The 22,515-nt window shown below is 39.4% G+C and overlaps 1 protein-coding gene across 1 annotated transcript in view; it reads left to right on the plus strand.

The window, feature by feature from the left end:
* LOC104655968 (leucine-rich repeat and IQ domain-containing protein 1) overlaps window positions 1-22,515 on the plus strand; it is a 268,433-nt gene that overhangs the window by 13,088 nt on the left and 232,830 nt on the right. The window lies entirely within an intron of this gene.

Genomic DNA, 22,515 nt, shown 5'->3' on the forward strand with positions numbered 1-22,515 from the left:
CAGTTTCCCCAAAGACAGTGTTAATGGACTGCTCCACGAAACATAAGTGTAACTCTGTGAGATGAATTCACACATCACCAAGAAGTTTCTAAGAAAGCTTCTTTCTAGTTTTCATCTGTGGATATTCCTTTGTCACTGTAATGTTCATTGCGCTATGAAGTATCTAATTGCAGATCTCCAGAAAACTGTGCTAACAAACTGATCACTGAAGAGAAACGTGTAACTCTGTGAGTTGCATTCACACATGCAAGCAGTTTCTCATCAAAGCTTCTCTTTAGTTATTATGTGAGGATATTTCCTTTATCACCATGGGCCCCTAAGGGCTCCCAAATATCACTTTGCAGATTCCACGAAAGAGTGTTAGCAAACTTCTTCTTGAGGCAGAGGTTGTAACTCTGTGAGATGAACTCACAGATCAGAAAGAAGTTTCTCAGAAAGCTTCTTTCACGTTTTGAACTTATGAAATTTCCTTTATCAGCGTAGGCCTCAATGTGATCCAAGGAAGCCCTTCTCAGATTCCTCAAGACAGTGTTAATGGACTGCTCCACGAAACATAAGTGTAACTCTGTGAGATGAATTCACACATCACCAAGAAGTTTCTAAGAAAGCTTCTTCTAGTTTTCATCTGTGGATATTTCCTTTGTCACTGTAATGTTCATTGCGCTATGAAGTATCTAATTGCAGATTTCCAGAAAACTGTGCTAACAAACTGATCACTGAAGAGAAACGTGTAACTCTGTGAGTTGCATTCACACATGGCAATGCAGTTTCTCAGAAAGCTTCTCTTTAGTTATTATGTGAGGATATTTGCTTTATCAACATGGGCTGCATAGACTCCCAAATATCACTTTGCAGATTCCACAAAGAGTGTTAGCAAACTGCTTCTTGAGGCAAGGTTGTAACTACTGTGAGATGAACTCACAGATCAGAAAGAAGTTTCTCAGAAAGCTTCGTTCACGTTTTGAACGGATGAATTTCCTTTATCAGCGTAGGCCTCAATGTGATCCAAGAAGCCCTTCTCAGATTCCGCAAAGACAAGTGTTAATGGACTGCTCCACGAACATAAGTGTAACTCTTGTCGAGATGAATTCACACATCACCAAGAAGTTTCTAAGAAAGCGTCTTTCTAGTTTTCATCTGTGGATATTCCTTTGTCACTGTAATGTTCATTGCGCTATGAAGTATCTAATTGCATATTTCCAGAAAACCTGTGCTAACAAACTGATCACTGAAGAGAAACGTGTAACTCTGTGAGTTGCATTCACACTTGGCAATGCAGTTTCTCAGAAAGCTTCTCTTTAGTTATTATGTGAGGATATTTCCTTTATCACCATGGGCCCCAATAGGCTCCCAAATATCACTTTGCAGATTCCACGAAAAGAGTGTTAGCAAACTGCTTCTTGAGGCAGAGGTTGTAACTCTGTGAGATGAACTCACAGATCAGAAAGAAGTTTCTCAGAAAGCTTCTTTCACGTTTTGAACGGATGAAATTTCCTTTATCAGCGTAGGCCTCAATGTGATCCAAAGAAGCCCTTCTCAGATTCCTCAAAGACAGTGTTAATGGACTGCTCCACGAAACATAAGTGTAACTCTGTGAGATGAATTCACACATCACCAAGAAGTTTCTAAGAAAGCTTCTTTCTAGTTTTCATCTGTGGATATTTCCTTTGTCACTGTAATGTTCATTGCGCTATGAAGTATCTTAATGCAGATTTCCAGAAAACTGTGCTAACAAACTGATCACTGAAGAGAAACGTGTAACTCTGTGAGTTGCATTCACACGTGGCAATGCAGTTTCTCAGAAAGCTTCTCTTTAGTTATTATGTGAGGATATTTCCTTTATCACCATGGGCCCCAATAGGCTCCCAAATATCACTTTGCAGATTCCACGAAAGAGTGTTAGCAAACTGCTTCTTGAGGCAGAGGTTGTAACTCTGTGAGATGAACTCACAGATCAGAAAGAAGTTTCTCAGAAAGCTTCTTTCACGTTTTGAACGGATGAAATTTCCTTTATCAGCGTAGGCCTCAATGTGATCCAAAGAAGCCCTTCTCAGATTCCTCAAGACAGTGTTAATGGACTGCTCCACGAAACATAAGTGTAACTCTGTGAGATGAATTCACACATCACCAAGAAGTTTCTAAGAAAGCTTCTTTCTAGTTTTCATCTGTGGATATTTCCTTTGTCACTGTAATGTTCATTGCGCTATGAAGTATCTAATTGCAGATTTCCAGAAAACTGTGCTAACAAACTGATCACTGAAGAGAAACGTGTAACTCTGTGAGTTGCATTCACACATGGCAATGCAGTTTCTCAGAAAGCTTCTCTTTAGTTATTATGTGAGGATATTTCCTTTATCACCATGGGCCCCAATAGGCTCCCAAATATCACTTTGCAGATTCCACGAAAAGAGTGTTAGCAAACTGCTTCTTGAGGCAGAGGTTGTAACTCTGTGAGATGAACTCACAGATCAGAAAGAAGTTTCTCAGAAAGCTTCTTTCACGTTTTGAACGGATGAAATTTCCTTTATCAGCGTAGGCCTCAATGTGATCCAAAGAAGCCCTTCTCAGATTCCTCAAAGACAGTGTTAATGGACTGCTCCACGAAACATAAGTGTAACTCTGTGAGATGAATTCACACATCACCAAGAAGTTTCTAAGAAAGCTTCTTTCTAGTTTTCATCTGTGGATATTTCCTTTGTCACTGTAATGTTCATTGCGCTATGAAGTATCTAATTGCAGATTTCCAGAAAACTGTGCTAACAAACTGATCACTGAAGAGAAACGTGTAACTCTGTGAGTTGCATTCACACATGGCAATGCAGTTTCTCAGAAAGCTTCTCTTTAGTTATTATGTGAGGATATTTCCTTTATCACCATGGGCCCAATAGGCTCCCAAATATCACTTTGCAGATTCCACGAAAAGAGTGTTAGCAAACTGCTTCTTGAGGCAGAGGTTGTAACTCTGTGAGATGAACTCACAGATCAGAAAGAAGTTTCTCAGAAAGCTTCTTTCACGTTTTGAACGGATGAAATTTCCTTTATCAGCGTAGGCCTCAATGTGATCCAAAGAAGCCCTTCTCAGATTCCTCAAAGACAGTGTTAATGGACTGCTCCACGAAACATAAGTGTAACTCTGTGAGATGAATTCACACATCACCAAGAAGTTTCTAAGAAAGCTTCTTTCTAGTTTTCATCTGTGGATATTTCCTTTGTCACTGTAATGTTCATTGCGCTATGAAGTATCTAATTGCAGATTTCCAGAAAACTGTGCTAACAAACTGATCACTGAAGAGAAACGTGTAACTCTGTGAGTTGCATTCACACATTGGCAATGCAGTTTCTCAGAAAGCTTCTCTTTAGTTATTATGTGAGGATATTTCCTTTATCACCATGGGCCCCAATAGGCTCCCAAATATCACTTTGCAGATTCCACGAGAAGAGTGTTAGCAAACTGCTTCTTGAGGCAGAGGTTGTAACTCTGTGAGATGAACTCACAGATCAGAAAGAAGTTTCTCAGAAAGCTTCTTTCACGTTTTGAACGGATGAAATTTCCTTTATCAGCGTAGGCCTCAATGTGATCCAAAGAAGCCCTTCTCAGATTCCTCAAAGACAGTGTTAATGGACTGCTCCACGAAACATAAGTGTAACTCTGTGAGATGAATTCACACATCACCAAGAAGTTTCTAAGAAAGCTTCTTTCTAGTTTTCATCTGTGGATATTTCCTTTGTCACTGTAATGTTCATTGCGCTATGAAGTATCTAATTGCAGATTTCCAGAAAACTGTGCTAACAAACTGATCACTGAAGAGAAACGTGTAACTCTGTGAGTTGCATTCACACATGGCAATGCAGTTTCTCAGAAAGCTTCTCTTTAGTTATTATGTGAGGATATTTCCTTTATCACCATGGGCCCCAATAGGCTCCCAAATATCACTTTGCAGATTCCACGAAAAGAGTGTTAGCAAACTGCTTCTTGAGGCAGAGGTTGTAACTCTGTGAGATGAACTCACAGATCAGAAAGAAGTTTCTCAGAAAGCTTCTTTCACGTTTTGAACGGATGAAATTTCCTTTATCAGCGTAGGCCTCAATGTGATCCAAAGAAGCCCTTCTCAGATTCCTCAAAGACAGTGTTAATGGACTGCTCCACGAAACATAAGTGTAACTCTGTGAGATGAATTCACACATCACCAAGAAGTTTCTAAGAAAGCTTCTTTCTAGTTTTCATCTGTGGATATTTCCTTTGTCACTGTAATGTTCATTGCGCTATGAAGTATCTAATTGCAGATTTCCAGAAAACTGTGCTAACAAACTGATCACTGAAGAGAAACGTGTAACTCTGTGAGTTGCATTCACACATGGCAATGCAGTTTCTCAGAAAGCTTCTCTTTAGTTATTATGTGAGGATATTTCCTTTATCACCATGGGCCCCAATAGGCTCCCAAATATCACTTTGCAGATTCCACGAAAAGAGTGTTAGCAAACTGCTTCTTGAGGCAGAGGTTGTAACTCTGTGAGATGAACTCACAGATCAGAAAGAAGTTTCTCAGAAAGCTTCTTTCACGTTTTGAACGGATGAAATTTCCTTTATCAGCGTAGGCCTCAATGTGATCCAAAGAAGCCCTTCTCAGATTCCTCAAAGACAGTGTTAATGGACTGCTCCACGAAACATAAGTGTAACTCTGTGAGATGAATTCACACATCACCAAGAAGTTTCTAAGAAAGCTTCTTTCTAGTTTTCATCTGTGGATATTTCCTTTGTCACTGTAATGTTCATTGCGCTATGAAGTATCTAATTGCAGATTTCCAGAAAACTGTGCTAACAAACTGATCACTGAAGAGAAACGTGTAACTCTGTGAGTTGCATTCACACATGGCAATGCAGTTTCTCAGAAAGCTTCTCTTTAGTTATTATGTGAGGATATTTCCTTTATCACCATGGGCCCAATAGGCTCCCAAATATCACTTTGCAGATTCCACGAAAAGAGTGTTAGCAAACTGCTTCTTGAGGCAGAGGTTGTAACTCTGTGAGATGAACTCACAGATCAGAAAGAAGTTTCTCAGAAAGCTTCTTTCACGTTTTGAACTGATGAAATTTCCTTTATCAGCGTAGGCCTCAATGTGATCCAAGAAGCCCTTCTCAGATTCCTCAAAGACAGTGTTAATGGACTGCTCCACGAAACATAAGTGTAACTCTGTGAGATGAATTCACACATCACCAAGAAGTTTCTAAGAAAGCTTCTTTCTAGTTTTCATCTGTGGATATTTCCTTTGTCACTGTAATGTTCATTGCGCTATGAAGTATCTAATTGCAGATTTCCAGAAAACTGTGCTAACAAACTGATCACTGAAGAGAAACGTGTAACTCTGTGAGTTGCATTCACACATGGCAATGCAGTTTCTCAGAAAGCTTCTCTTTAGTTATTATGTGAGGATATTTCCTTTATCACCATGGGCCCCTATAGGCTCCCAAATATCACTTTGCAGATTCCACGAAAAGAGTGTTAGCAAACTGCTTCTTGAGGCAGAGGTTGTAACTCTGTGAGATGAACTCACAGATCAGAAAGAAGTTTCTCAGAAAGCTTCTTTCACGTTTTGAACGGATGAAATTTCCTTTATCAGCGTAGGCCTCAATGTGATCCAAAGAAGCCCTTCTCAGATTCCTCAAAGACAGTGTTAATGGACTGCTCCACGAAACATAAGTGTAACTCTGTGAGATGAATTCACACATCACCAAGAAGTTTCTAAGAAAGCTTCTTTCTAGTTTTCATCTGTGGATATTTCCTTTGTCACTGTAATGTTCATTGCGCTATGAAGTATCTAATTGCAGATTTCCAGAAAACTGTGCTAACAAACTGATCACTGAAGAGAAACGTGTAACTCTGTGAGTTGCATTCACACATGGCAATGCAGTTTCTCAGAAAGCTTCTCTTTAGTTATTATGTGAGGATATTTCCTTTATCACCATGTGCCCCAATAGGCTCCCAAATATCACTTTGCAGATTCCACGAAAAGAGTGTTAGCAAACTGCTTCTTGAGGCAGAGGTTGTAACTCTGTGAGATGAACTCACAGATCAGAAAGAAGTTTCTCAGAAAGCTTCTTTCACGTTTTGAACGGATGAAATTTCCTTTATCAGCGTAGGCCTCAATGTGATCCAAAGAAGCCCTTCTCAGATTCCTCAAAGACAGTGTTAATGGACTGCTCCACGAAACATAAGTGTAACTCTGTGAGATGAATTCACACATCACCAAGAAGTTTCTAAGAAAGCTTCTTTCTAGTTTTCATCTGTGGATATTTCCTTTGTCACTGTAATGTTCATTGCGCTGTGAAGTATCTAATTGCAGATTTCCAGAAAACTGTGCTAACAAACTGATCACTGAAGAGAAACGTGTAACTCTGTGAGTTGCATTCACACATGGCAATGCAGTTTCTCAGAAAGCTTCTCTTTAGTTATTATGTGAGGATATTTCCTTTATCACCATGGGCCCCAATAGGCTCCCAAATATCACTTTGCAGATTCCACGAAAAGAGTGTTAGCAAACTGCTTCTTGAGGCAGAGGTTGAAACTCTGTGAGATGAACTCACAGATCAGAAAGAAGTTTCTCAGAAAGCTTCTTTCACGTTTTGAACGGATGAAATTTCCTTTATCAGCGTAGGCCTCAATGTGATCCAAAGAAGCCCTTCTCAGATTCCTCAAAGACAGTGTTAATGGACTGCTCCACGAAACATAAGTGTAACTCTGTGAGATGAATTCACACATCACCAAGAAGTTTCTAAGAAAGCTTCTTTCTAGTTTTCATCTGTGGATATTTCCTTTGTCACTGTAATGTTCATTGCGCTATGAAGTATCTAATTGCAGATCTCCAGAAAACTGTGCTAACAAACTGATCACTGAAGAGAAACGTGTAACTCTGTGAGTTGCATTCACACATGGCAATGCAGTTTCTCAGAAAGCTTCTCTTTAGTTATTATGTGAGGATATTTCCTTTATCACCATGGGCCCCTATAGGCTCCCAAATATCACTTTGCAGATTCCACGAAAAGAGTGTTAGCAAACTTCTTCTTGAGGCAGAGGTTGTAACTCTGTGAGATGAACTCACAGATCAGAAAGAAGTTTCTCAGAAAGCTTCTTTCACGTTTTGAACGGATGAAATTTCCTTTATCAGCGTAGGCCTCAATGTGATCCAAAGAAGCCCTTCTCAGATTCCTCAAAGACAGTGTTAATGGACTGCTCCACGAAACATAAGTGTAACTCTGTGAGATGAATTCACACATCACCAAGAAGTTTCTAAGAAAGCTTCTTTCTAGTTTTCATCTGTGGATATTTCCTTTGTCACTGTAATGTTCATTGCGCTATGAAGTATCTAATTGCAGATTTCCAGAAAACTGTGCTAACAAACTGATCACTGAAGAGAAACGTGTAACTCTGTGAGTTGCATTCACACATGGCAATGCAGTTTCTCAGAAAGCTTCTCTTTAGTTATTATGTGAGGATATTTCCTTTATCACCATGGGCCCCAATAGGCTCCCAAATATCACTTTGCAGATTCCACGAAAAGAGTGTTAGCAAACTGCTTCTTGAGGCAGAGGTTGTAACTCTGTGAGATGAACTCACAGATCAGAAAGAAGTTTCTCAGAAAGCTTCTTTCACGTTTTGAACGGATGAAATTTCCTTTATCAGCGTAGGCCTCAATGTGATCCAAAGAAGCCCTTCTCAGATTCCTCAAAGACAGTGTTAATGGACTGCTCCACGAAACATAAGTGTAACTCTGTGAGATGAATTCACACATCACCAAGAAGTTTCTAAGAAAGCTTCTTTCTAGTTTTCATCTGTGGATATTTCCTTTGTCACTGTAATGTTCATTGCGCTATGAAGTATCTAATTGCAGATTTCCAGAAAACTGTGCTAACAAACTGATCACTGAAGAGAAACGTGTAACTCTGTGAGTTGCATTCACACATGGCAATGCAGTTTCTCAGAAAGCTTCTCTTTAGTTATTATGTGAGGATATTTCCTTTATCACCATGGGCCCCAATAGGCTCCCAAATATCACTTTGCAGATTCCACGAAAAGAGTGTTAGCAAACTGCTTCTTGAGGCAGAGGTTGTAACTCTGTGAGATGAACTCACAGATCAGAAAGAAGTTTCTCAGAAAGCTTCTTTCACGTTTTGAACGGATGAAATTTCCTTTATCAGCGTAGGCCTCAATGTGATCCAAAGAAGCCCTTCTCAGATTCCTCAAAGACAGTGTTAATGGACTGCTCCACGAAACATAAGTGTAACTCTGTGAGATGAATTCACACATCACCAAGAAGTTTCTAAGAAAGCTTCTTTCTAGTTTTCATCTGTGGATATTTCCTTTGTCACTGTAATGTTCATTGCGCTATGAAGTATCTAATTGCAGATTTCCAGAAAACTGTGCTAACAAACTGATCACTGAAGAGAAACGTGTAACTCTGTGAGTTGCATTCACACATGGCAATGCAGTTTCTCAGAAAGCTTCTCTTTAGTTATTATGTGAGGATATTTCCTTTATCACCATGGGCCCAATAGGCTCCCAAATATCACTTTGCAGATTCCACGAAAAGAGTGTTAGCAAACTGCTTCTTGAGGCAGAGGTTGTAACTCTGTGAGATGAACTCACAGATCAGAAAGAAGTTTCTCAGAAAGCTTCTTTCACGTTTTGAACGGATGAAATTTCCTTTATCAGCGTAGGCCTCAATGTGATCCAAGAAGCCCTTCTCAGATTCCTCAAAGACAGTGTTAATGGACTGCTCCACGAAACATAAGTGTAACTCTGTGAGATGAATTCACACATCACCAAGAAGTTTCTAAGAAAGCTTCTTTCTAGTTTTCATCTGTGGATATTTCCTTTGTCACTGTAATGTTCATTGCGCTATGAAGTATCTAATTGCAGATTTCCAGAAAACTGTGCTAACAAACTGATCACTGAAGAGAAACGTGTAACTCTGTGAGTTGCATTCACACATGGCAATGCAGTTTCTCAGAAAGCTTCTCTTTAGTTATTATGTGAGGATATTTCCTTTATCACCATGGGCCCCAATAGGCTCCCAAATATCACTTTGCAGATTCCACGAAAAGAGTGTTAGCAAACTGCTTCTTGAGGCAGAGGTTGTAACTCTGTGAGATGAACTCACAGATCAGAAAGAAGTTTCTCAGAAAGCTTCTTTCACGTTTTGAACGGATGAAATTTCCTTTATCAGCGTAGGCCTCAATGTGATCCAAAGAAGCCCTTCTCAGATTCCTCAAAGACAGTGTTAATGGACTGCTCCACGAAACATAAGTGTAACTCTGTGAGATGAATTCACACATCACCAAGAAGTTTCTAAGAAAGCTTCTTTCTAGTTTTCATCTGTGGATATTTCCTTTGTCACTGTAATGTTCATTGCGCTGTGAAGTATCTAATTGCAGATTTCCAGAAAACTGTGCTAACAAACTGATCACTGAAGAGAAACGTGTAACTCTGTGAGTTGCATTCACACATGGCAATGCAGTTTCTCAGAAAGCTTCTCTTTAGTTATTATGTGAGGATATTTGCCTTTATCACCATGGGCTGCCAATAGACTCCCAAATATCACTTTGCAGATTCCACGAAAAGAGTGTTAGCAAACTTCTTCTTGAGGCAGAGGTTGTAACTCTGTGAGATGAACTCACAGATCAGAAAGAAGTTTCTCAGAAAGCTTCTTTCACGTTTTGAACGTATGAAATTTCCTTTATCAGCGTAGGCCTCAATGTGATCCAAGAAGCCCTTCTCAGATTCCTCAAAGACAGTGTTAATGGACTGCTCCACGAAACATAAGTGTAACTCTGTGAGATGAATTCACACATCACCAAGAAGTTTCTAAGAAAGCTTCTTTCTAGTTTTCATTTGTGGATATTTCCTTTGTCACTGTAATGTTCATTGCGCTATGAAGTATCTAATTGCAGATCTTCCAGAAAACTGTGCTAACAAACTGATCACTGAAGAGAAACGTGTAACTCTGTGAGTTGCATTCACACATGGCAATGCAGTTTCTCAGAAAGCTTCTCTTTAGTTATTATGTGAGGATATTTCCTTTATCACCATGTGCCCCTATGGGCTCCCAAATATCACTTTGCAGATTCCACGAGAAGAGTGTTAGCAAACTTCTTCTTGAGGCAGAGGTTGTAACTCTGTGAGATGAACTCACAGATCAGAAAGAAGTTTCTCAGAAAGCTTCTTTCACGTTTTGAACGGATGAAATTTCCTTTATCAGCGTAGGCCTCAATGTGATCCAAAGAAGCCCTTCTCAGATTCCTCAAAGACAGTGTTAATGGACTGCTCCACGAAACATAAGTGTAACTCTGTGAGATGAATTCACACATCACCAAGAAGTTTCTAAGAAAGCTTCTTTCTAGTTTTCATCTGTGGATATTTCCTTTGTCACTGTAATGTTCATTGCGCTATGAAGTATCTAATTGCAGATCTCCAGAAAACTGTGCTAACAAACTGATCACTGAAGAGAAACGTGTAACTCTGTGAGTTGCATTCACACATGGCAATGCAGTTTCTCAGAAAGCTTCTCTTTAGTTATTATGTGAGGATATTTCCTTTATCACCATGTGCCCCAATAGGCTCCCAAATATCACTTTGCAGATTCCACGAGAAGAGTGTTAGCAAACTTCTTCTTGAGGCAGAGGTTGTAACTCTGTGAGATGAACTCACAGATCAGAAAGAAGTTTCTCAGAAAGCTTCTTTCACGTTTTGAACGGATGAAATTTCCTTTATCAGCGTAGGCCTCAATGTGATCCAAAGAAGCCCTTCTCAGATTCCTCAAAGACAGTGTTAATGGACTGCTCCACGAAACATAAGTGTAACTCTGTGAGATGAATACACACATCACCAAGAAGTTTCTAAGAAAGCTTCTTTCTAGTTTTCATATGTGGATATTTCCTTTGTGACTGTAAGGTTCATTGCGCTGTGAAGTATCTAATTGCAGATTTCCAGAAAACTGTGCTAACAAACTGATCACTGAAGAGAAACGTGTAACTCTGTGAGTTGCATTCACACATGGCAATGCAGTTTCTCAGAAAGCTTCTCTTTAGTTATTATGTGAGGATATTTGCTTTATCACCATGGGCTGCAATAGACTCCCAAATATCACTTTGCAGATTCCACGAAAAGAGTGTTAGCAAACTTCTTCTTGAGGCAGAGGTTGTAACTCTGTGAGATGAACTCACAGATCAGAAAGAAGTTTCTCAGAAAGCTTCTTTCACGTTTTGAACTTATGAAATTTCCTTTATCAGCGTAGGCCTCAATGTGATCCAAGGAAGCCCTTCTCAGATTCCTCAAAGACAGTGTTAATGGACTGCTCCACGAAACATAAGTGTAACTCTGTGAGATGAATTCACACATCACCAAGAAGTTTCTAAGAAAGCTTCTTTCTAGTTTTCATCTGTGGATATTTCCTTTGTCACTGTAATGTTCATTGCGCTATGAAGTATCTAATTGCAGATTTCCAGAAAACTGTGCTAACAAACTGATCACTGAAGAGAAACGTGTAACTCTGTGAGTTGCATTCACACATGGCAATGCAGTTTCTCAGAAAGCTTCTCTTTAGTTATTATGTGAGGATATTTCCTTTATCACCATGTGCCCCTATAGGCTCCGAAATATCACTTTGCAGATTCCACGAGAAGAGTGTTAGCAAACTTCTTCTTGAGGCAGAGGTTGTAACTCTGTGAGATGAACTCACAGATCAGAAAGAAGTTTCTCAGAAAGCTTCTTTCACGTTTTGAACGGATGAAATTTCCTTTATCAGCGTAGGCCTCAATGTGATCCAAAGAAGCCCTTCTCAGATTCCTCAAAGACAGTGTTAATGGACTGCTCCACGAAACATAAGTGTAACTCTGTGAGATGAATTCACACATCACCAAGAAGTTTCTAAGAAAGCTTCTTTCTAGTTTTCATCTGTGGATATTTCCTTTGTCACTGTAATGTTCATTGCGCTATGAAGTATCTAATTGCAGATCTCCAGAAAACTGTGATAACAAACTGATCACTGAAGAGAAATGTGTAACTCTGTGAGTTGCATTCACACATGGCAATGCAGTTTCTCAGAAAGCTTCTCTTTAGTTATTATGTGAGGATATTTCCTTTATCACCATGTGCCCCTATAGGCTCCGAAATATCACTTTGCAGATTCCACGAAAAGAGTGTTAGCAAACTGCTTCTTGAGGCAGAGGTTGTAACTCTGTGAGATGAACTCACAGATCAGAAAGAAGTTTCTCAGAAAGCTTCTTTCACGTTTTGAACGTATGAAATTTCCTTTATCAGCGTAGGCCTCAATGTGATCCAAGGAAGCCCTTCTCAGATTCCTCAAAGACAGTGTTAATGGACTGCTCCACGAAACATAAGTGTAACTCTGTGAGATGAATTCACACATCACCAAGAAGTTTCTAAGAAAGCTTCTTTCTAGTTTTCATCTGTGGATATTTCCTTTGTCACTGTAATGTTCATTGCGCTATGAAGTATCTAATTGCAGATTTCCAGAAAACTGTGCTAACAAACTGATCACTGAAGAGAAACGTGTAACTCTGTGAGTTGCATTCACACATGGCAATGCAGTTTCTCAGAAAGCTTCTCTTTAGTTATTATGTGAGGATATTTCCTTTATCACCATGGGCCCCAATAGGCTCCCAAATATCACTTTGCAGATTCCACGAAAAGAGTGTTAGCAAACTGCTTCTTGAGGCAGAGGTTGTAACTCTGTGAGATGAACTCACAGATCAGAAAGAAGTTTCTCAGAAAGCTTCTTTCACGTTTTGAACCGATGAAATTTCCTTTATCAGCGTAGGCCTCAATGTGATCCAAAGAAGCCCTTCTCAGATTCCTCAAAGACAGTGTTAATGGACTGCTCCACGAAACATAAGTGTAACTCTGTGAGATGAATTCACACATCACCAAGAAGTTTCTAAGAAAGCTTCTTTCTAGTTTTCATCTGTGGATATTTCCTTTGTCACTGTAATGTTCATTGCGCTATGAAGTATCTAATTGCAGATTTCCAGAAAACTGTGCTAACAAACTGATCACTGAAGAGAAACGTGTAACTCTGTGAGTTGCATTCACACATGGCAATGCAGTTTCTCAGAAAGCTTCTCTTTAGTTATTATGTGAGGATATTTCCTTTATCACCATGTGCCCCTATGGGCTCCCAAATATCACTTTGCAGATTCCACGAGAAGAGTGTTAGCAAACTTCTTCTTGAGGCAGAGGTTGTAACTCTGTGAGATGAACTCACAGATCAGAAAGAAGTTTCTCAGAAAGCTTCTTTCACGTTTTGAACTTATGAAATTTCCTTTATCAGCGTAGGCCTCAATGTGATCCAAGGAAGCCCTTCTCAGATTCCTCAAAGACAGTGTTAATGGACTGCTCCACGAAACATAAGTGTAACTTCTGTGAGATGAATTCACACATCACCAAGAAGTTTCTAAGAAAGCTTCTTTCTAGTTTTCATTTGTGGATATTTCCTTTGTCACTGTAATGTTCATTGCGCTATGAAGTATCTAATTGCAGATCTCCAGAAAACTATGCTAACAAACTGATCACTGAAGAGAAACGTGTAACTCTGTGAGTTGCATTCACACATGGCAATGCAGTTTCTCAGAAAGCTTCTCTTTAGTTATTATGTGAGGATATTTCCTTTATCACCATGTGCCCCTATGGGCTCCCAAATATCACTTTGCAGATTCCACGAGAAGAGTGTTATCAAACTTCTTCTTGAGGCAGAGGTTGTAACTCTGTGAGATGAACTCACAGATCAGAAAGAAGTTTCTCAGAAAGCTTCTTTCACGTTTTGAACGGATGAAATTTCCTTTATCAGCGTAGGCTTCAATGTGATCCAAAGAAGCCCTTCTCAGTTTCCCCAAAGACAGTGTTAATGGACTGCTCCACGAAACATAAGTGTAATTCTGTGAGATGAATTCACACATCACCAACAAGTTTCTAAGAAAGCTTCTTTCTAGTTTTCATTTGTGGATATTTCCTTTGTCACTGTAATGTTCATTAGCGCTATGAAGTATCTAATTGCAGATCTCCAGAAAACTGTGCTAACAAACTGATCACTGAAGAGAAACGTGTAACTCTGTGAGTTGCATTCACACATGGCAATGCAGTTTCTCAGAAAGCTTCTCTTTAGTTATTATGTGAGGATATTTCCTTTATCACCATGTGCCCCTACAGGCTCCGAAATATCACTTTGCAGATTCCACGAGAAGAGTGTTAGCAAACTTCTTCTTGAGGCAGAGGTTGTAACTCTGTGAGATGAACTCACAGATCAGAAAGAAGTTTCTCAGAAAGCTTCTTTCACGTTTTGAACGGAAGAAATTTCCTTTATCAGCGTAGGCCTCAATGTGATCCAAAGAAGCCCTTCTCAGATTCCTCAAAGACAGTGTTAATGGACTGCTCCACGAAACATAAGTGTAACTCTGTGAGATGAATTCACACATCACCAAGAAGTTTCTAAGAAAGCTTCTTTCTAGTTTTCAACTGTGGATATTTCCTTTGTCACTGTAATGTTCATTGCGCTATGAAGTATCTAATTGCAGATTTCCAGAAAACTGTGCTAACAAACTGATCACTGAAGAGAAACGTGTAACTCTGTGAGTTGCATTCACACATGGCAATGCAGTTTCTCAGAAAGCTTCTCTTTAGTTATTATGTGAGGATATTTGCTTTATCACCATGGGCTGCAACAGACGCCCAAATATCACTTTGCAGATTCCACGAAAAGAGTGTTAGCAAACTTCTTCTTGAGGCAGAGGTTGTAACTCTGTGAGATGAACTCACAGATCAGAAAGAAGTTTCTCAGAAAGCTTCTTTCACGTTTTGAACTTATGAAATTTCCTTTATCAGCGTAGGCCTCAATGTGATCCAAGGAAGCCCTTCTCAGATTCCTCAAAGACAGTGTTAATGGACTGCTCCACGAAACATAAGTGTAACTCTGTGAGATGAATTCACACATCACCAAGAAGTTTCTAAGAAAGCTTCTTTCTAGTTTTCATCTGAGGATATTTCCTTTGTCACTGTAATGTTCATTGCGCTATGAAGTATCTAATTGCAGATTTCCAGAAAACTGTGCTAACAAACTGATCACTGAAGAGAAACGTGTAACTCTGTGAGTTGCATTCACACATGGCAATGCAGTTTCTCAGAAAGCTTCTCTTTAGTTATTATGTGAGGATATTTCCTTTATCACCATGTGCCCCTATAGGCTCCGAAATATCACTTTGCAGATTCCACGAGAAGAGTGTTAGCAAACTTCTTCTTGAGGCAGAGGTTGTAACTCTGTGAGATGAACTCACAGATCAGAAAGAAGTTTCTCAGAAAGCTTCTTTCACGTTTTGAACGGATGAAATTTCCTTTATCAGCGTAGGCCTCAATGTGATCCAAAGAAGCCCTTCTCAGTTTCCCCAAAGACAGTGTTAATGGACTGCTCCACGAAACATAAGTGTAACTCTGTGAGATGAATTCACACATCACCAAGAAGTTTCTAAGAAAGCTTCTTTCTAGTTTTCATTGTGGATATTTCCTTTTTCACTGTAATGTTCATTGCGCTATGAAGTATCTAATTGCAGATCTCCAGAAAACTGTGATAACAAACTGATCACTGAAGAGAAATGTGTAACTCTGTGAGTTGCATTCACACATGGCAATGCAGTTTCTCAGAAAGCTTCTCTTTAGTTATTATGTGAGGATATTTCCTTTATCACCATGTGCCCCTATAGGCTCCGAAATATCACTTTGCAGATTCCACGAAAAGAGTGTTAGCAATCTGCTTCTTGAGGCAGAGTTTGTAACTCTGTGAGATGAACTCACAGATCAGAAAGAAGTTTCTCAGAATGCTTCTTTCACGTTTTGAACTTATGAAATTTCCTTTATCAGCGTAGGCCTCAATGTGATCCAAGGAAGCCCTTCTCAGATTCCTCAAAGACAGTTTTAATGGACTGCTCCACGAAACATAAGTGTAACTCTGTGAGATGAATTCACACATCACCAAGAAGTTTCTAAGAAAGCTTCTTTCTAGTTTTCATCTGAGGATATTTCCTTTGTCACTGTAATGTTCATTGCGCTATGAAGTATCTAATGCAGATTTCCAGAAAACTGTGCTAACAAACTGATCACTGAAGTAGAAACGTGTAACTCTGTGAGTTGCATTCACACATGGCAATGCAGTTTCTCAGAAAGCTTCTCTTTAGTTATTATGTGAGGATATTTCCTTTATCACCATGGGCCCCAATAGGCTCCCAAATATCACTTTGCAGATTCCACGAAAAGAGTGTTAGCAAACTGCTTCTTGAGGCAGAGGTTGTAACTCTGTGAGATGAACTCACAGATCAGAAAGAAGTTTCTCAGAAAGCTTCTTTCACGTTTTGAACCGATGAAATTTCCTTTATCAGCATAGGCCTCAATGTGATCCAAAGAAGCCCTTCTCAGATTCCTCAAAGACAGTGTTAATGGACTGCTCCACGAAACATAAGTGCAATTCTGTGAGATGAATTCACACATCACCAAGAAGTTTCTAAGAAAGCTTCTTTCTAGTTTTCATTTGTGGATATTTCCTTTGTCACTGTAATGTTCATTGCGCTATGAAGTATCTAATTGCAGATCTCCAGAAAACTATGCTAACAAACTGATCACTGAAGAGAAACGTGTAACTCTGTGAGTTGCATTCACACATGGCAATGCAGTTTCTCAGAAAGCTTCTCTTTAGTTATTATGTGAGGATATTTCCTTTATCACCATGTGCCCCTATGGGCTCCCAAATATCACTTTGCAGATTCCACGAGAAGAGTGTTATCAAACTTCTTCTTGAGGCAGAGGTTGTAACTCTGTGAGATGAACTCACAGATCAGAAAGAAGTTTCTCAGAAAGCTTCTTTCACGTTTTGAACGGATGAAATTTCCTTTATCAGCGTAGGCTTCAATGTGATCCAAAGAAGCCCTTCTCAGTTTCCCCAAAGACAGTGTTAATGGACTGCTCCACGAAACATAAGTGTAATTCTGTGAGATGAATTCACACATCACCAACAAGTTTCTAAGAAAGCTTCTTTCTAGTTTTCATTTGTGGATATTTCCTTTGTCACTGTAATGTTCATAGCGCTATGAAGTATCTAATTGCAGATCTCCAGAAAACTGTGCTAACAAACTGATCACTGAAGAGAAACGTGTAACTCTTTGAGTTGCATTCACACATGGCAATGCAGTTTCTCAGAAAACTTCTCTTTAGTTTTTATGTGAGGATATTTCCTTTATCACCATGTGCCCCTACAGGCTCCGAAATATCACTTTGCAGATTCCAAGAGAAGAGTGTTAGCAAACTTCTTCTTGAGGCAGAGGGTTGTAACTCTGTGAGATGAACTCACAGATCAGAAAGAAGTTTCTCAGAAAGCTTCTTTCTCGTTTTGAACGGAAGAAATTTCCTTTATCAGCGTAGGCCTCAATGTGATCCAAAGAAGCCCTTCTCAGATTCCTCAAAGACAGTGTTAATGGACTGCTCCACGAAACATAAGTGTAACTCTGTGAGATGAATTCACATCACCAAGAAGTTTCTAATAAAGCATCTTTCTAGTTTTCATCTGTGGATATTTCCTTTGTGACTGTAAGGTTCATTGCGCTGTGAAGTATCTAATTGCAGATTTCCAGAAAACTGTGCTAACAAACTGATCACTGAAGAGAAACGTGTAACTCTGTGAGTTGTATTCACACATGGCAATGCAGTTTCTCAGAAAGCTTCTCTTTAGTTATTATGTGAGGATATTTGCTTTATCACCGTGGGCTGCAATAGACTCCCAAATATCACTTTGCAGATTCCACGAAAAGAGTGTTAGCAAACTTCTTCTTGAGGCAGAGGTTGTAACTCTGTGAGATGAACTCACAGATCAGAAAGAAGTTTCTCAGAAAGCTTCTTTCACGTTTTGAACTTATGAAATTTCCTTTATCAGCGTAGGCCTCAATGTAATCCAAGGAAGCCCTTCTCAGATTCCTCAAAGACAGTGTTAATGGACTGCTCCACGAAACATAAGTGTAACTCTGTGAGATGAATTCACACATCACCAAGAAGTTTCTAAGAAAGCTTCTTTCTAGTTTTCATCTGAGGATATTTCCTTTGTCACTGTAATGTTCATTGTGCTATGAAGTATCTAATTGCAGATTTCCAGAAAACTGTGTTAACAAACTGATCACTGAAGAGAAACGTGTAACTCTGTGAGTTGCATTCACACATGGCAATGCAGTTTCTCAGAAAGCTTCTCTTTAGTTATTATGTGAGGAGATTTCCTTTATCACCATGTGCCCCTATGGGCTCCGAAATATCACTTTGCAGATTCCACGAGAAGAGTGTTAGCAAACTTCTTCTTGAGGCAGAGGTTGTAACTCTGTGAGATGAACTCACAGATCAGAAAGAAGTTTCTCAGAAAGCTTCTTTCACGTTTTGAAAGGATGAAATTTCCATTATCAGCGTAGGCTTCAATGTGATCCAAACAAGCCCTTCTCAGTTCCCCAAAAACAGTGTTAATGGACTGCTCCACGAAACATAAGTGTAATTCTGTGAGATGAATTCACACATCACCAAGAAGTTTCTAAGAAAGCTTCTTTCTAGTTTTCATTTGTGGATATTTCCTTTGTCACTGTAATGTTCATTGCGCTATGAAGTATCTAATTGCAGATCTCCAGAAAACTGTGATAACAAACTGATCACTGAAGAGAAACGTGTTAACTCTGTGAGTTGCATTCACACATGGCAATGCAGTTTCTCAGAAAGCTTCTCTTTAGTTATTATGTGAGGATATTTCCTTTATCACCATGTGCCCCTATAGGCTCCGAAATATCACTTTGCAGATTCCACGAAAAGAGTGTTAGCAATCTGCTTCTTGAGGCAGAGGTTGTAACTCTGTGAGATGAACTCACAGATCAGAAAGAAGTTTCTCAGAAGCTTCTTTCACGTTTTGAACTGATGAAATTTCCTTTATCAGCGTAGGCCTCAATGTGATCCAAAGAAGCCCTTCTCAGATTCCTCAAAGACAGTGTTAATGGACTGCTCCACGAAACATAAGTGTAACTCTGTGAGATGAATTCACACATCACCAAGAAGTTTCTAAGAAAGCTTCTTTCTAGTTTTCATCTGAGGATATTTCCTTTGTCACTGTAATGTTCATTGCGCTATGAAGTATCTAATTGCAGATTTCCAGAAAACTGTGCTAACAAACTGATCACTGAAGAGAAACGTGTAACTCTGTGAGTTGCATTCACACATGGCAATGCAGTTTCTCAGAAAGCTTCTCTTTAGTTATTATGTGAGGATATTTCCTTTATCACCATGGGCCCCAATAGGCTCCCAAATATCACTTTGCAGATTCCACGAAAAGAGTGTTAGCAAACTGCTTCTTGAGGCAGAGGTTGTAACTCTGTGAGATGAACTCACAGATCAGAAAGAAGTTTCTCAGAAAGCTTCTTTCACGTTTTGAACCGATGAAATTTCCTTTATCAGCGTAGGCCTCAATGTGATCCAAAGAAGCCCTTCTCAGATTCCTCAAAGACAGTGTTAATGGACTGCTCCACGAAACATAAGTGCAACTCTGTGAGATGAATTCACACATCACCAAGAAGTTTCTAAGAAAGCTTCTTTCTAGTTTTCATTTGTGGATATTTCCTTTTTCACTGTAATGTTCATTGCGCTATGAAGTATCTAATTGCAGATCTCCAGAAAACTATGCTAACAAACTGATCACTGAAGAGAAACGTGTAACTCTGTGAGTTGCATTCACACATGGCAATGCAGTTTCTCAGAAAGCTTCTCTTTAGTTATTATGTGAGGATATTTCCTTTATCACCATGTGCCCCTATGGGCTCCCAAATATCACTTTGCAGATTCCACGAGAAGAGTGTTATCAAACTTCTTCTTGAGGCAGAGGTTGTAACTCTGTGAGATGAACTCACAGATCAGAAAGAAGTTTCTCAGAAAGCTTCTTTCACGTTTTGAACGGATGAAATTTCCTTTATCAGCGTAGGCTTCAATGTGATCCAAAGAAGCCCTTCTCAGTTCCCCAAAGACAGTGTTAATGGACTGCTCCACGAAACATAAGTGTAATTCTGTGAGATGAATTCACACATCACCAACAAGTTTCTAAGAAAGCTTCTTTCTAGTTTTCATTTGTGGATATTTCCTTTGTCACTGTAATGTTCATAGCGCTATGAAGTATCTAATTGCAGATCTCCAGAAAACTGTGCTAACAAACTGATCACTGAAGAGAAACGTGTAACTCTTTGAGTTGCATTCACACATGGCAATGCAGTTTCTCAGAAACTTCTCTTTAGTTTTTATGTGAGGATATTTCCTTTATCACCATGTGCCCCTACAGGCTCCGAAATATCACTTTGCAGATTCCAAGAGAAGAGTGTTAGCAAACTTCTTCTTGAGGCAGAGGGTGTAACTCTGTGAGATGAACTCACAGATCAGAAAGAAGTTTCTCAGAAAGCTTCTTTCTCGTTTTGAACGGAAGAAATTTCCTTTATCAGCGTAGGCCTCAATGTGATCCAAAGAAGCCCTTCTCAGATTCCTCAAAGACAGTGTTAATGGACTGCTCCACGAAACATAAGTGTAACTCTGTGAGATGAATTCACATCACCAAGAAGTTTCTAATAAAGCATTCTTTCTAGTTTTCATCTGTGGATATTTCCTTTGTGACTGTAAGGTTCATTGCGCTGTGAAGTATCTAATTGCAGATTTCCAGAAAACTGTGCTAACAAACTGATCACTGAAGAGAAACGTGTAACTCTGTGAGTTGTATTCACACATGGCAATGCAGTTTCTCAGAAAGCTTCTCTTTAGTTATTATGTGAGGATATTTGCTTTATCACCGTGGGCTGCAATAGACTCCCAAATATCACTTTGCAGATTCCACGAAAAGAGTGTTAGCAAACTTCTTCTTGAGGCAGAGGTTGTAACTCTGTGAGATGAACTCACAGATCAGAAAGAAGTTTCTCAGAAAGCTTCTTTCACGTTTTGAACTTATGAAATTTCCTTTATCAGCGTAGGCCTCAATGTAATCCAAGGAAGCCCTTCTCAGATTCCTCAAAGACAGTGTTAATGGACTGCTCCACGAAACATAAGTGTAACTCTGTGAGATGAATTCACACATCACCAAGAAGTTTCTAAGAAAGCTTCTTTCTAGTTTTCATCTGAGGATATTTCCTTTGTCACTGTAATGTTCATTGTGCTATGAAGTATCTAATTGCAGATTTCCAGAAAACTGTGTTAACAAACTGATCACTGAAGAGAAACGTGTAACTCTGTGAGTTGCATTCACACATGGCAATGCAGTTTCTCAGAAAGCTTCTCTTTAGTTATTATGTGAGGAGATTTCCTTTATCACCATGTGCCCCTATGGGCTCCGAAATATCACTTTGCAGATTCCACGAGAAGAGTGTTAGCAAACTTCTTCTTGAGGCAGAGGTTGTAACTCTGTGAGATGAACTCACAGATCAGAAAGAAGTTTCTCCGAAAGCTTCTTTCACGTTTTGAACGGATGAAATTTCCTTTATCAGCGTAGGCTTCAATGTGATCCAAACAAGCCCTTCTCAGTTTCCCCAAAACAGTGTTAATGGACTGCTCCACGAAACATAAGTGTAATTCTGTGAGATGAATTCACACATCACCAAGAAGTTTCTAAGAAAGCTTCTTTCTAGTTTTCATTTGTGGATATTTCCTTTTTCACTGTAATGTTCATTGCGCTATGAAGTATCTAATTGCAGATCTCCAGAAAACTGTGATAACAAACTGATCACTGAAGAGAAATGTTTAACTCTGTGAGTTGCATTCACACATGGCAATGCAGTTTCTCAGAAAGCTTCTCTTTAGTTATTATGGGAGGATATTTCCTTTATCACCATGTGCCCCTATAGGCTCCGAAATATCACTTTGCAGATTCCACGAAAAGAGTGTTAGCAATCTGCTTCTTGAGGCAGAGTTTGTAACTCTGTGAGATGAACTCACAGATCAGAAAGAAGTTTCTCAGAATGCTTCTTTCACGTTTTGAACTTATGAAATTTTCTTTATCAGCGTAGGCCTCAATGTGATCCAAGGAAGCCCTTCTCAGATTCCTCAAAGACAGTTTTAATGGACTGCTCCACGAAACATAAGTGTAACTCTGTGAGATGAATTCACACATCACCAAGAAGTTTCTAAGAAAGCTTCTTTCTAGTTTTCATCTGAGGATATTTCCTTTGTCACTGTAATGTTCATTGCGCTATGAAGTATCTAAATGCAGATTTCCAGAAAACTGTGCTAACAAACTGATCACTGAAGTGAAACGTGTAACTCTGTGAGTTGCATTCACACATGGCAATGCAGTTTCTCAGAAAGCTTCTCTTTAGTTATTATGTGAGGATATTTCCTTTATCACCATGGGCCCCAATAGGCTCCCAAATATCACTTTGCAGATTCCACGAAAAGAGTGTTAGCAAACTGCTTCTTGAGGCAG

The sequence above is a fragment of the Rhinopithecus roxellana genome, chromosome 10, assembly GCF_007565055.1.
Source record: "Rhinopithecus roxellana isolate Shanxi Qingling chromosome 10, ASM756505v1, whole genome shotgun sequence".
Taxonomy (NCBI): Eukaryota; Metazoa; Chordata; class Mammalia; order Primates; family Cercopithecidae; genus Rhinopithecus; species Rhinopithecus roxellana.